The sequence below is a fragment of the Halichoerus grypus genome, chromosome 3, assembly GCF_964656455.1.
Source record: "Halichoerus grypus chromosome 3, mHalGry1.hap1.1, whole genome shotgun sequence".
NCBI lineage: Eukaryota > Metazoa > Chordata > Mammalia > Carnivora > Phocidae > Halichoerus > Halichoerus grypus.
In genome coordinates, this window is record NC_135714.1 from 207,890,138 (window position 1) to 207,906,302 (window position 16,165).

General features: G+C 43.6%; 1 protein-coding gene across 5 annotated transcripts in view; it reads right to left on the reverse strand.

Annotated features, from left to right (window-relative positions):
• The window catches only part of DLGAP2 (DLG associated protein 2), an 844,777-nt gene that overhangs the window by 804,740 nt on the left and 23,872 nt on the right, over positions 1-16,165 (reverse strand). Inside the window, exon 1 of one of the 5 annotated variants that reach the window (XM_078069915.1) lies at positions 11,260-11,394. The exons of the other annotated variants lie outside the window; for them this stretch is intronic. The gene's annotated coding sequence lies outside the window, so the exon portion shown is untranslated. Of the gene's footprint in view, positions 1-11,259; positions 11,395-16,165 lie in introns of those variants that run through there. 5 annotated transcript variants of the gene reach the window in all.

Genomic DNA, 16,165 nt, shown 5'->3' on the forward strand with positions numbered 1-16,165 from the left:
CTCCCAGTGGCTCTTGACCATGGCGGCCCGAGGGCAGGGGCGATGTCACCTGGAGACAGGGCAGAGGGTCAGAGGCTCACTCGGTTCTGTATTGTGCTGTTAGTTTGCCTCCTGGTCTGACCTGATCAATGTCGGTAATAATTTAGAGTTAGAAAGTCAGTTCTTATGTGGAAAAAATAGTGTTTCCTAATGTCCTTAATATCCTATGTCTAGGGAAAATAATTTGCATATCAGTTATGTATCTGTGTTATATGTTACATAACATTTTTTTAAGACTTTATTTCTAAGTAATCTCTATACCCAACGTGGGGCTCAAACTCACGACCCGCTAGAGATCAAGAGTCACATGCTCCGCCGACCGAGCCAGCCAGGCGCCCCTAGAACGTAACATTTCTAATGTAATTTAAACCTTAGAAGCTTCCATCAGGAGAAGACAAAGTGGACACCGGCCAGCACACATGCAAGTAGGTCATTCACACACCTGAGGCCGTCACGGTCTTGAAGGTGAAAGACCACATTCTGTCTGGGGAAGGTCTGAACACACCTCGTTTCTGTGTGGCTCTTTCTTCCCCCAACATCACAGCACATGCTATCCGGGGGGCTCCACAAGGATCTGTACTGTCCACAGGGGGTTTAAAGAGAACGTAAACACGTGGTCAACAATGAAAACCGTGCTGGCTCACACGTAACCCAGAAACAGAAGACAGATCTCTGGCTTCTCTTGTCTGCAAACCTCGAGAAATATGGCAGGTGAGTAATACGGGGTCACCAGCACAGTGATGCTGCTGTCCCATGAAGGGAGAGGGGGACGGGGAGGACAGAGTATGAGCCCGTGTGTGAGCCCGGATCCTGCTCCGAGCACCGTACGGAGGACTGAACATGCAGCTCTCTTCCACTCTCGCTACAACCTGGGAAGTGATTAGGATAAGGGTTCCCTTGCAAGTAGGGAAACCAATGTCCAAATTCAGTGACTTGCCCCGGGCTCTTAAGGCAGTAATGGTGAGGTCAGAATTTGAACTGAGACTTACGTGGCCTCACACCCATGGTCACCACTGCTATTCCCAAAGAGCTTGTAACACAAGCGTACACAGGTGTGTCCCCAACCAAAACAAGTCTACAGACAAAACGCAAAATGCAAAACACAGAGCGTCCCAGTCCCACAGGCTCCGAACAGCAGAATGGGCTGAAATCAGGACATCTCCTTAGAAATGGCATGACCAGGGAGTGTCTGGGAAGGGCTGAGGGGAATCCATGTAGGAAAGCGTCTACAAACAGAAACAGAGATGGTGGAAGAAGCTCATTTTAGGGCACAGGTCCTTGACAAGATCAATTTTAATTTTAAATAGAACAGAAAACACTATATGGCAAGAGTTGCTCACTCTACGCTCTTGAAGGCACTTTTTACTTTACATCCTGTGCTTCCGGTTTAAGAGGTGAGATTATTGTTCCCATCAGACTGCATGACATATCATCTTAATTGTAATAGGTCTGCATTATTTCTGTAATTCCAGGCAGAAAGAAGGACCTGCAAACCCACTTGTAGTAATACACATTTAATGTGTGATGCATAGGATGTATTATTTGTGCAGAAGGACTTAGAGATTACAAAGCATACATTTTTTTTAATTGTGAGAGATGCTGAAGATCCCCGAAATGGGATACATGCCACCAAACTGCAAGGTAACATTAAGAAAATTTATTTAGGAGTTCCAATATATCAACAATTACGTATTTTCATCCTTTAAAACCTAAGACATAATAGGACATGTGAAGTGTTCCATTCACATAACTTCTTTAAAAATATATACCTGTCATCAAAACATACGCAGTTATTATAAATGACAGGTGCAACGTAGTATCTTCAAGAAAGAGAAATCAGTCCTATGTTGGCTCTTGTGGCAGCAGTTTAAAAAGAAAGTACGTTATTCAGGAAATCATACATTCAACATCTTCCTATGTGCTCTTTATTGTGGTAAAACACACATAACATAAAAATTACCATCTTCACCTTTTTTTAATATACAATTTTATTTTAAATTTTTTAAGTAAGCTCCACACCCAATGTGGGGCTTGAACTCATGATCCTGAGATCAAGAGTCGCGTGCTCTTCCTACTGAGCCAGCCAGGTGTCCCCAGTCTTAAACTTTTTAAGCGTACAATTCAGGGGCACTAAGTACCTTCCCACGGTTGTGCAACCATCCCCACTACTTTCCTACTTTTTAAAAACACTAACAGCAAAGAGGTTCAGCACACACAGAAAGCGCATCAGGTACAATCGTCAGCACTGCCGTTGGCATGAAGATCACGGGGACAGCGCCCAATACTGGTTCAGAAAGCCCCGCTGGAGCCCAGCCCACGTCCTCCGCTGCTCCAGGCCCCGTATCCTGCCCCCTGGCACTGGCAGGCAGAATGCCCGCTTGCACAAGCTGACATGAGCAGGTAGCACTGAGCTTCCTCCAGACCGCAGTCCCTTCATTACAGCGCTGTGGCTTCCCAGCCAGTCTCGGGGCCCCCACCCGCTCCCCGCCCCACGCAGCAGTGTGCTTTCCCGTGGTTTCTATGTTGTGTTTCTGCTCCTTTGGAAGCTCCATGGCCGAGCCCCCACCTCACCCCCAGTTTCACACGTCTCCTGGTCTGTCCAGGACGTCTAATTCCACTGTTGAGACCGCTGTTCTCAAGGGCCTTGTTTTAACCCCATCATCTGATGAGCACGACCACATTGATGAGGACAAAGAGATGCATTAGCTGGTGGTTTCCCCAGGACACCAGAGTCTGTGAGAGCCGGACACCCTTGTGCCGGGGACCGCAGATGAGTAAGCTCCGACTGTATTTCATACACATCTTCTTCTCCCAGCCTTAGAGACAACATGTCAGATTGCGCCTGTCTGGGATGCACAGTGCGGTCGCTCCAACCGGGGGCGGGTGAGATGCCTACCACAATCAGATTCGTCAACACACCCTGTCCCTCACACACTTGTCACCAGCTGTTGTGGTTACAGTGAGAACATTTATGCTCCAAACTCCTAACTTCCAAGAACTGGACACTCATCATACTAACTACATGTTTGTATTTTCAAAGAACCAGCTTTTTTTTTTTCACCGATTTTCTATTTTCTGTGTTTATCTGCACTCTAATCATCATTATCATCTTCTTTCTGCTAACTTCAGGTCTAGTTTGCTATTCTGTTTCTAGTTTCTTAAAATGCACAGTAAGAATCACCAGAGAAATGCAAATCAGAACCACAATGAGATTCACCTGATACCTGCCAGAATGACTAGAATAAAAAGGACAAGGAACAACAGGTGTTGGCGAGAATGTAGAGAAAAAGGAACCCTCCCGCACTGTTGGTGGGAATACAAGCTGGTGCAGCTACTGTGGAAAACAGTGTGGAGGTTCCTCAAATAATTAAAAATACAATTACTGTATGATCCAGTAATTCAACTACTGGGCATTTACCCAAAGAAAACAAAAATACTACTTTGAAACATATATGTGCCCTTATGTTTACTGGAGCATTACTGACAATATCAAGATATAGAAGCAGCCCAAGTGTCCATCAATAGATAAGTGGATAAATAAGAAGTGAAATAGATGGATGGATGGACAGATGGATGGATAGATGGATAGATAAATAGATAGATAGGTAGGTAAATAGACAGATAGATAGATATAATGGAATACTACTCAGCCATAAGAAAGGATGAGATCTTGCCATTTGAGACACCATGGATGGACCTGGAGGGTATTATGCTAAGTGAAATAAGTTAGTCTGAGAAAGACAAATATCAAATGACCTCATTCATATGTGAAATCTAAGAAACAAAACACATGGATAAAAAAAATGAGAAGCAGAATCAGACATATAAATACAAAGAACTGATGGTTGCCAGGGGGGATGGGGCAGGGGGACGGGCAAAATGAATGGAGAGTGGGACATACAGGCTTCCAGTTAAGAAATGAAGAAGTCACGGGGATGAAAGGCACAGCACCGCGAAGAGACTCAGTGGCACTGGAATAGTGTTGTATGGCGACAGATGGCAGCTACCCTTGTGGTGAGCCTAGCATAACATACAGACTTGTCGAATCACTATGTTGTATACCTGAGAGCAATATAACATTGTGTGTCAACTATACTCAAAATTTTTTAAAGATGTACAGTAAGGTTGCCAATTTGAGGTCATTTTTGTTTTTAAATGTAGGCATTTGAAGCTCTAAGTTCATCTCTGAGTGCTACTTACACTGCATCCAGTGAGTTTTGGTATACTGTGCTTTTGTATTCACTTGTCTCTGTTTTCTTATTTCCCTTGTAACTGCTTCCTCAACTCATTGGTTATTTACGAGTGTGCTGCTTAATTTCCACACTGTGGTCTTTCCTTTGTTTTCCTTCCAGTTTCATTCCTCTGTGGTCAGAAGACACTTGTCTTATTCCAATATTCTGAAATTTACTGAGACTTGTTTTGTGACTCTACATACAGTGTATATGGAGAATGTCCTATACACACCTGAAGAGTGTGTGTTCGCCGTTGGGTGGCGATTTTGCATATGTCCGTTAGGTCGACTGGTTTTCAGTGTCACAGGTCTGTGGTCTGTATTGGTGATAGAGGAACTGTTCTTGTCCAGGTCATGCTCCTCTCGCTGAGGGAATCTGTAAGTTATAAGCGCTGCACTCAACCTGCTTAACAGACAGCACCGGTCATTGACCTACTGTTACCAGAAGGGTGTGTGTCAGGGCCTTATTTTATGGTTCATATGGGACAGGCTGCCACTGTGTAGAATTAGAAAAGCAACTGGCCAATAACACATGGCTTTATCACCTCAGGATGAAACAGAACAACCTAAACTCAGGTAAAGACACCAGACCAGAGCAGCACTGGGGAGATCCAAAGACTCCCACAGCTACGTCCCAGTCACTCATCTGTCAGAAGACATGTTAACTTTTTTAGAAAAAAACGGATAGTTCTTTCTTTAAATACCAAAATGGCAAAAGTATATACTACACATTTATGTACATTTTAATGTTATTTCTTTTCCCAGATGGACAAATTCATAGGAAGTAAGGAAATTACTGAGTAAGGATTTAAAAGGCATTATGATTAGAAGTAATTCTCTAAACAGAAGCTAAAATAAAGATCTTGCACCACACACTTGCTCATTCTTCTGCAGGGAGAAGACTTTCAACCCACACCTCTGCCTCGTCTTTGTCAAAATGAAGCAAATGAATGGCAACTCCTGGCCCAGAACAATGACCCCTGGAACTCTATTTAGACAGAATGTCATGATTTCTGGAAGAAGGAATCATGAATCAGGATCTCACCAACATATTTAAACCACAAAAACTAAATCTGGTTATAGATTAGGAGCCATAAGACGCAAATATCCTATCAGAATGAACTCTCAGGCTCTCCAAAGTGAAGATTTCCACTTAAAGACTAGAAGCATGGCCAAATACAGCATAAATCTTCGCATTCTGAAAACCACTTCATTTACTTTATGAGATTGTCATCTTGGTGTAATTCTCAATGTTGTTTTAAGTAAGGAAATTATCAGCTGAGGTTCAAGACTGCAATTAGAAAGATTTATTTCAGTTTCCCTGATTCTTCTAACTCTCTTTAAATCCAGCTAATGAGTCTTGAGTTCTCTGTCCTACAGGCATGCAAGCCATTGTGGTCGGTATGTATCTTCCCATACATGAGCACATTCATCCCTCTCTGGAAGGAATACACCAAGCGCCCTGCTAAGTAAGCACCTGTTCGTACCCAGCACAGCCACCACGAGTTCATGGGCCTAAATCATCTCTGACATTCACTATGGATTTCTGTAATTATGAATTGTCACTCCTTATCTCTTATTCTCCATAGACCCTTTTAGGCAAGTTCTACCCAGAATGGTCTATAAAGTGGGAATCACACCACATAACTCCCTCTCGAGCTACCATTTATAGGTCATTCCTTTCCAATGTTCTCTCCTTGAACGATCTCTAATAGGATGGTAGCACAGTTGAGATGGTCGATTACAGCCCTTCCGATTCATGCAATTTCTCACAACAACACCTGAGCAAAGAACTCTTATCTCAATAACAAAAGTATTACTTAAAATGGAAATACTGCACTTCAGTTAAATAAGATACAACTCCTTGAAAATTAAGTTTCTCAAATAAGTATAATAATAGCATGCAAGGAGAAGTGTGGCATTAGCCCCAGACCTGGGGTGGTGAGGCCATTATTCCAGCTCACCGGTGACTCCCTGTGCACCTTTATAGCAGCACCTTCGTCCCCCAGCGTGACCCCATGCTCCCTTCTACTCTCATCCTCGGACTCCTGAAGTCGCCGGATTCCCGATTCCAGAATCCCTAAACTAGTGGCTCTTTCACACTTTTTTCTTTTTTTTCACTCAAGTGGCCCTTTGAAGGATTTTGAATACCTACTAAAGCATTGCAAAGGATTTAATTCCTGGAATATTGCAACAACTGCCATTTTAAGTAAAACTGGTACCTGGTTCTTTTAAACGTACCCAATGGCCTGGAGACGACCATACCCACGTGAGGCCCCCATCCTCAGCGCCGAGGAGATCAGGCCACAAAGTGGATGGTGGCCCTGGCAGTCGGCAAGGTAGCAACTGGAACAAGGCATCAGAAATCGTATACTGTCCCATCAAAAAGAATGAGATCTTGCCATTTGCAACGACGTGGATGGAACTGGAGGGTATTATGCTGAGCGAAATAAGTCAAACAGAGAAAGACATGTATCATATGACCTCACTGATATGAGGAATTCTTAATCTCAGGAAACAAACTGAGGGTTGCTGGAGTGGGGGGTGGGGTGGGAGGGATGGGGTGACTGGGTGATGGACACTGGGGAGGGTATGTGCTCTGGTAAGCACTGTGAATTGTGCAAGACTGTTGAATCTCAGATCTGTACCTCTGAAACAAATAATGCAATATATGTTAAGAAAGAAAAAAAGAAGAAGAAGAATGTAGCAGGAGGGGAAGAATGAAGGGGGGGAAATCGGAGGGGGAGAAGAACCATGAGAGACGATGGACTCTGAAAAACAAACTGAGGGTTCTAGAGGGGAGGGGGGTGGGAGGATGGGTTAGCCTGGTGATGGGTATTGAGGAGGGCACGTTCTGCATGGAGCACTGGGTGTTATGCACAAACAATGAATCATGGAACACTATATCTAAAACTAATGATGTAATGTATGGGGATTAACATAACAATAAAAAAATTTAAAAAAAAAAAAAGAAATCGTATACTGTCACTTTTACTTCTTGACTCTTCACTCCACTCCATTTACCCCAAAGAATTTCATCCTGAAGTAATAGATCTCATGCATGAAAGCTTTTATTGACCATTTCATCTGTCCCTACAACAAAGATATGTAGGCGAGTGAATTAAAATGTTTGCTTTAAGACACCCTGTGACCATGAGGTTCAAGTGTTTACACAGGAGATACAAATTTTTATTAATAACTTTAAATATAAAGGTAAACTGTCACCACTTGTGGTGAGGATAGAGCTTTTTTTAAATGGGTCTTTGATAATAATAAAAAATAAATAAATAAAACATTCATCTCAAGAAGGGATATGAGCGACAAAATAAATAAATAAAAATAAAAAATAAAATGTGTCTTTGAATAAATAGTCCCTCTTGCTGGGCTGAGAGTGGGTTCAGCATCACTTCTAGACTATTCGGGGTGGTTTTTGAAATAAGCATGAGAAACCATTCTCACAGAGAGCATCTGTCACAGTAATGTCACTTACAACCACTGATTCCCATAACAATACACACCTAAGCTCACAGTGACCCTTCCTCTATTCCCAGTGACCCACCAGAGGATAACAGGATTAGGTTCTCCTTCAGTTTTGCTGAAAACACAGAATTCAGCACACCCTGATACACACCAAGAGATTACCTGGCCCTGGGGGCCACTCACTTTGTCACTTCCCACACCAGGATTTGGAACTTCCCAGAGATGTCTGTGCCCTCCCCTCCCCAGGGCTTTCCCAGCCAGGGCTCAGCAGCAGGTGCAAGAGGAGAAGTGGGGCAAGAACACTGTGAAGAGGGACTCGTCCATCTAAGGCTCCTTTTCCAGCATTACTTCTAAGGGAGGGAGGGAACATGCGTAATGTTACATGTTTTGCTGTGTTCTGTCTTCTGTAACGCAGGATCCATGCCTCCATAGAACACATGTTCATACACACAGAAGAAAGGCTCTGCCCACTGTGCTCACTGAAATGCCTGATTTCAGTATTAAAGCGAAATGCTCACCAAGGCAGACGATCACACAAAGGACTTACTGCTCCTCCAGCTCAAACCATCAACACTCTGATTTTTCAGTGTGTCCATGCCCACTTGTGAAACACTATAATCCACAGATTTTTTTTAAACAATGCCATGGAGAAATCAAAAAGATGATGATCTTACAGAGTTTTGGCCAATGTCATCTAAATAATGACAGAGAGTTAAAATACATTCCAAAACTAAAAGCCTGAATACAATAAAATAGTTGTCTGATTTGGGGTGATTAATTAATTTTATCTACCCCCTTTTCCCTCAGAGATCCCATTAAGTAACAGTGAAGGAATCTAAAGAAAAAGACATCTACAGAGATGGAAAAGTAAGTGGGGACCAATAAGTTGGAACAATCTCCAGGAACTGGAAAGCAGGTGGACAAGTGGCTGATGACAGAGAGCAGAGGAACAGATAGCAAAATACACAGGAGTTAAGAAGCTCAGCTAGCACACAGGAGCTCCAGGATGCCTGGACCAGGTCACGGGGGCAGAGACAGACACAGATGATGTAGGGCAATCGAGGAGGAGGGCAGTGTTAAAAATACCTATGTGAATGGTTCACAACATGCCTGGGACACAGAGAGCATGGAGCGTCAGGTGAAGGTTAAAGCATTACTAGGGAATCCTCGTATCCCTTCACACAAAATGCTGATCAGCCCAGCAGCCACCTCGTTCTCACAATATCAGACCATTCTTCCTTTCAAAAATAAAATTGACTTGCTCTAAATGAAGACCTGAATTTGGAAATTTAGGGGTTCTCCAGCAATATAGCCAGCTCTCTGCCCAGCTCCCTTAGGAGAAGCCCACCTGGTGACAAGCTCTGCTTGCAAACTAAGAGCTACAGTCAAAACGAACAAAACAAGCAGCCCAGGGCAGAGGATAAACAGCAGAGAATAAAGTATTCTGAACCTCCCCCCCAAAAAAAGGAAAATTATTCTCCACAAAGAAATCTGAGAAGATATTGGGCCATTAAAAACAAATGTTGCTCTACAACAGAAATAGAACAAACATGTTTTAGAAACTAAAAATAAAATTGTTGAGATTAAAATCTGAATAGAAATGTTAGAAGACAATGTTGAGAAAATTTGCCAGAAAGCAGAACAAAAATATGAGAGACTCAAAAGTATAGAACAGAAAACAGACAAAACACTAAGAATCAATCTAGTGTTTCAATGTAATGTCAATGTAGTGTAATCAATGTTATCAAAGAAACACTACATGAGAGTTTACAAAAGCCAAAGGCACAAAACTACCAACCAGAAGAGTCCACATAGCCAAGCGTCTTGACTGGGAGGGAAAAACATACACCCATGGACATCCTCATAATTTCCTAGAACACAAAGATAAAGAGAAAAGTGTATTTGCAGAGAGGAGAAATCAGTTCAACAAACGAGAATGAGACTTTCAAGTAACAACACTGAATTTAAAAAAAGGAAAAAACGCCTTCAAACGTCTTTACCAAAATTAGATGCTAGACTTCTATACCCAGCCCAACTTTCACACACATGCAGCCAGACAGGCAAGATCGGAAAAGTCACCTTCTACTCTTATTTTCTTAGTAAATTATTTGAAGTTGCACATTAGCAAAACGAGGGTGAAAATCAACACAGAAAAAGACAAGGAACAACAGGTCCATCCAGGAGGGAAATGAAAGAGACAGAACCCGGCTTCCTGCCCAGAGGGCAGTGAGCTCAAGCAAACAGGGCTTCAGGAAGTGGCTCTGTCAATGAGGCAGTCGATGGGGGAAATGAGGATGTTTCAGGTGAGAAATGTAGCGTTTGGAACGTAGCTAAGAGGCGGTGAGGGAAGAAAATGCAAGAAAAGGGAAAGCCGTCAGAAACTTCAGCTGGAATGAACAGCTACTTGAGAAAGAAAACAATGAACACACACCAGGCAGGTAGCTCTGCCCTGAATTTTGCCATTTAGATAACAACACACATGTACACATGTATTTTCGACTTTCAACCCACTGAAAAGCACCAAACATAAATACGATCACTAAGCACAACTGAATGGTATCCACAACGGACACATGTTGGCAGGCAGAAGTGAACCGAGAAAGGAAGGAAGCTGACAGGTGTTAATGTCCCTGCCTTACAAAACGGGTTGTCGGGTGACACAACTGTGAGCTGATGGAGTGATAAGTAAAGGAGGAAACTGTCAATCAAGGTAACGCGGTAGCAAAGAGAAGGATCTAAAAGCAGTGACTTCCTTATGCTGAGAGAAGGGGCAGATGTGAGTAGTTAGAAATGTTAAAGGGGATTAGTTAGGAGATGAGGAAATCACCTGAGAAGACCTGAAAACACAGCCACACGTCCAAGTGAGCGACACAGTGAAACTACTGGACAGTGCGTATGTGTCCACCCCGGAGAACGCACCCCACCAGGAGGGAGCCCGTGGCGCACCGTGGACTCTGGGTGATGAGCAGTGTGGCACACCAGCTCTAACTAATGTCAGTAAAGATCAACGCTGACCACCCACAGGGGGCCACGAGGAATCTCTGCACCTTCCTATTTTGCCATGAGCCTCAAACTGCACTAAAAAGTAAAGTCTGTTCAAAAACTTCGAGTTACACGTGATTCTCCTCCCCTTATAGGGAGGAGTGCAGCCAGAGGCTACTGCTTTTCACTGCAATTCCTTCTGTATCATCTGATTAATTTTGTGCAAATGTTACTCTAAAATACATGTAAAGATATATATTAAGATGAAGGTTTTCCAGTCTTCGTGTTCAACAAGGAAACAAGCGTGAAGGCTTTTCTCCACCTAAAGAAAGGTCTTCGTTACCATGTCACAGTTTATACACAAGGTACAAATACGGAACTGATTTTTATGAAGAAATGCTAGGAAGGCTTTCAATACAGCCAACCCCATCACAGCATCCTGCCTCCTCACCCCTCCCAGCACTGACGGCCTCAGAGCAGGGCGGACCCTGTGCACCCTGACCAGCGTGGAACCCTCGGGCAGTTACCTTCTGTGGCTTTGGTCCCCTCAGCTTAAAGCAGATTGATCAGGGACGTGCGGCCCATGGTTCTCTTTTCTTGTGGGATCTCGCCTGGCTTTGGTGTAAGGGTGATGCTGGCCTCATTTGGAAGTGTTCTCTCTACTTCTCCCTTTTGGAAGAGTTTAAGAAGGATTGGTATTAATTCTTCTATGAATATGCAGAAGAACTCAGATGTGAAGCTGTCCGGTCCTGGGCTTTTCTTTGTTGGGAGGTAATCAAAACCTTTCTTTGATTACCACTTTCTTTGCTTTCCACTTCTTGACTCAGTCTTGACAGGCTCCATGTCTAGGAATTTATGCCTTTCCTCTAGGATACCCAATGTGCTACCATATCCCTATTTATGACAGTCCACATGATCCTCTTATTGCTGGGCATCCGTGATAATGTCTCCTCTTTCAATGGTGATTTTATTTTTCTGAGTCTTCTTTCTTTCTGTTGGTCCGGCTACAGTCTGTCAACAGCAGACCCCCGCCCACGGTGGTCTCATGGAACTCAGTGAGACACCAGCAACACAGCTTCGAGCACCACGCCTGGGTGCTCACTCAGGAAACGGTAGCTGAATCTCTATTATCTTTAATGATCAGAATACAGTTGACCCTTTAAAAACACAGTGCCTAGGGACACCAGACCCCTGTGCAGTCTAAAATTCACACATAATTTCTGACTCCCCAACAATGTAACTACTAATAGCCTACTTTTGACCACAAGGAAGTCTTACCAATAACATGAACATTCCATTAACACATTCTGCAGGTTATATGTGTTATATACCGTATTCTTACAACAAACTAGGCTGGAGAAAAGAAAATACTTATTATGAAAATGGTAAGAGAAAATAGATTTAGTTTTGTAAAAAAAAATAACATGAATGTGCAAGGGTCAAATATATAAATTAGTTAAGATCTTGCTGAACATTTAAGCCCAAAGAAATACAAAAGTAGAGAAACTGATGTTTTGAACTGAGAATAACTGTAGAAATCATTTAATCTGGTTCTACGCACTTAGAGATGGGGCCACAGAGCTGAGGCTGATGTGCACATAATCATGGCTGAGGGAAGGGGCAAGAGCAGAAGGAATGGGGATTTAGTGCTAAAGTCAGAGATCAGCAAAGTGATCAATGGATGCATGATAGTCAAATAACCTGTAGGTAGGAACGCTGATTCAGTTGTCGGGGGACACCCTGCAGGACTTCACCATGACTCCGAGAGACTGTGTGCCCAGTGGCACCCAGCAGGAAGGAGAGGACCTGTGATCAGGTGTGGCTGGGGCTGCAGCTGGAAAAGAAGATCCCATGACAACAGGTCTGGAGGAACCAGACAGACATGATGTGAGAGGAGTGCAGAGAAGCTAAGCCAGCCCCCAAGCTGCTCAAGGTCTGTCTGCATGTGGATGATGAAGGTAACCAGACACACAGCATTTGGGGAGACCAATTTAAGGCAAAGCCATCGAGATCAGAAGCTGGGAAGAACCTTGGAAGCACATACTTTTGGAGAGTTTCCAGGAAAACCTGCAAGTAATACTTCAGATGCGTCACGTGAAAAGTTGTTGCACCATCTCTAATTCAATAAAAATATTCACAGTTTGTTTTAATGAGTAAAAATAAAAGACACAGGCTCTCATAAAGATGGATGGATTGAAACAAAAAAAAACAGCTGAAAATTTAAAAATGCTTTCCCATAAATATGGGAGACACAGCATCACCTTCTGAGTATAGTAATTTCTACAGTTAAACGACTTTCACTACGTGCGTGCCCACAGAGCTCACCAGGATGCTCTGTGCTGAGGAACTGAGCAGAGTTCAGTCTAGCGCTCAGCCACAGGAAGGGAACCTAAATGTCCATCCAGGCTCCACTGCTGCCCCATCCCCCAGCTGGTCATCCAGGCTTGCCAGATCTCGGGATCCTGTTTCATGCTGCCCTCCATGCACAGGTGCAGAAGGGAATGACATCATTGTCACCCCCATTCCACTGATAAGATGACTGGCACTCACAGACACGGTCATGGCCAAGTTCACTCGGCCAGGAGGTCAGGTCACCCATCCTCCATCATGCCCCACGGTCACCCCATGATCGTGAAACCATACAGCTGAGGGGCACACGCATTTGAGAACACCTGATGGCTTTTAAATCCACCAAGAGAACAGACTCGGCCTCTGATTACATAGTGAATTTGACACAGAGTTTCTGGGGAAAGGCATACAGCTTCCCACCACTTTCAACACTATCTGGGGTTCTGCTAAAACATGACTCTAAAATGGGAAAATCAAAGACACACAGTCTCTAAATCAAAGACATCTGATCTTAGATTCAGTAGTGTGGGATTCTAAACTCCAGCCAGGCCCATGGACCACACAGCCTGGGAAGCCAGCACCATTTCCCAATGGACAGGCACAGCACAGGACTCTGAAGGAGCTCGTTCCTGGGCCTCATTCTGAGGGGTGTGCTGCAATCTCCTGTCAGCCCGTAAAACCATGAGTGTGGCATCTCTTAAAACCCAGCATGAAATAAATCAATCTCATTAACTGCATCACTGTCAACACATAATGGGAACTATTTTTTTAAAGAAAACTCATTGTGGGGTAACATTATATGTAATTTACAGTATTTGTAAATTATTTGTAAATCTAGCTAGCCATTACACGATGACTGGTTTGTGGTTTAAGGTATCTTGTATAGGACATCTTCTGAAGGTTATAAGCTGAATACATAATTGCTAAAGGGAACCATAGAGTAAAGGAATGGTCAGAGTTGGAGGAGTGAAGCATAGATGTTCCAGGATAAAAAGGCTTTCAGTTAGATAGGAAAGAGAAATGGACACAGATCACGGGAGAAATGTAACACAAGAAACAGGCTGATACAGAATTTTCCAGGTGGGTGATATGGCTTGTGCAAAGGCCCAGTGGCAGGCAACAGTAAACCGTGGGCAGGAATCCCGCATGAGCAGTATTTGCTCCATAAAGCTTTATGCGGAGTACCCCAGGAAAGAGGATATTTTGCAGCAAGCTTTGAAAGCCAGAAGGGAAAAATCTGGATTTGACAAAAGGCAACAGAAAACAGCATGCAGAGAAGTGACATGATAAAAATGGCCTTAGAAAGATTATCCCAGCAGCTGTGTGTAGGATGGTTTCAAGCCGAGGGAGACTGGAGGCGGAGACCTGCTAAGAGAATGTTCTACTAATTCAAGCACAGTGGGGGGAGGGTGTGGTCGGGGTGCAGAGCCTGGTGGAGGGAAAGGGCACTCTTATGGAAAGGAAGAGGTCTGGGGCCATCCTCAGTTTCCCCATCTGTAAAATGCCAGGCTTGACCACACACTTCACTTTGAGCACTCTGGGATCCAATAGATTCTAGATGATCCAAAAGACGATGGATAAGATCTCCAGGTGAGCCGGATATGAATAGAGATTGGGGAGAAGGAAAAGGAAAAGCAAATCCCAAACCACACCTAAACAATGAAACCTGGTTTTTGCAAACTAAAGTTCATGCATTTAGTATTCTCTTAAAATCCTTCTAAATAAACAATTGTATCCATACTAACTAAAAGCAGATTAGAGACCATTTCCAAGTAGTCGGTTAATGGTTCCAACCTTACTAGACCCTCAACACCGCCCAGAACAGCTCCATCCTCCACCAGCTCAGGCAGAAGCCTTGGAGAGTCCTTGATGCCTCCCTGCACAGCCTTTCCTTGGACCTAGAAGACAATTACCTCTGCCACCCCAAACACTGCTCCTGATTCCTACTTGTTCTTCACAACTCACCTGAAATGCCACTTCTGCCCCCACACTCCAAGCTGCCCATCATCATAGGACCAATGCTTCTCGTTCAGAGCTGTCCCCATAGCAGTCTTGTAATTATAATTATGAATAGTTTTAGGAATTGTTACATATTTATTAATATTTATCTCCCTCCACAGAGGCTTACTTCAGCAAGGGCTTTCTTGTTTCCTGAAATATACACGATGCTGAGCACAGTGCTTGGCCCACTGGGAGTTCACAAATGGATACATCAAATGAATGAACAAACAGTAATGTTCTCTCTTGTATCCACCAGACATGCACCAAAAAGTACCTTCCAAAGGACCTATAATCACCAAATATCTGGAAATTCATCTGAAGTTTTCCAGATTATTACAAATTGCTAGGAAGAATGCACCTGGGTGGATCAGTCAGTTAAGCATCTGACTCTTGGTTTTGGCTCAGGTCATAATCTCAGGGTCCTGAGTTGAGCCCTGCATCGGGCTCCCTACTCGGCACAGAGTCAGCTTGTCCCTCTCCCTCTGGTCCTCCCTCTACATACTCTCTCATAAATAAAAATCTCTTAAAAAGTTGCTAGGAAGATTTATCAGATGGATTAAAAATGCATATCCTGGTGACAAAGGCATGTGCCCCTTTCTAATGTCCACTCTGTGGCTGCACACATCCAATTGCTGAGTATTCCCTTCTATGGGAACAGAGAATGCTAATCCTGCAGCCCTTGTTTTTTAACCTATGTTTACTCGGTCCTCCATGAAAGGCTTCACACACAGAAAAAGAGAGAGATGATACATACAGAAATCCACACTTCAAGTTCCTTTGGTATGCAATCACCATCCTACTGAACCTGTGATTCCCTGATATTTAAAGAGAGATCTGTCCCTTTGTTTAAGATACAGTGAAAGTTGTCGAAGTCCAGTGGAGCTGAATTCGGCAAACCCTAGAAGTGTTTGTAGATGAAGCTGGCAACTGGATATGGCAGACATCCATCACGGGCCCCAGGGAGCCCAGGAAATGTTGGAAGTACCGTTCAGACATGGCTGGCTCAGGAATTCCTGTGGGACAAGCCCACATGCTCTGGACACTGGCACACCCTCACTCAGGACCATTTTCTCCCAGCAGGAG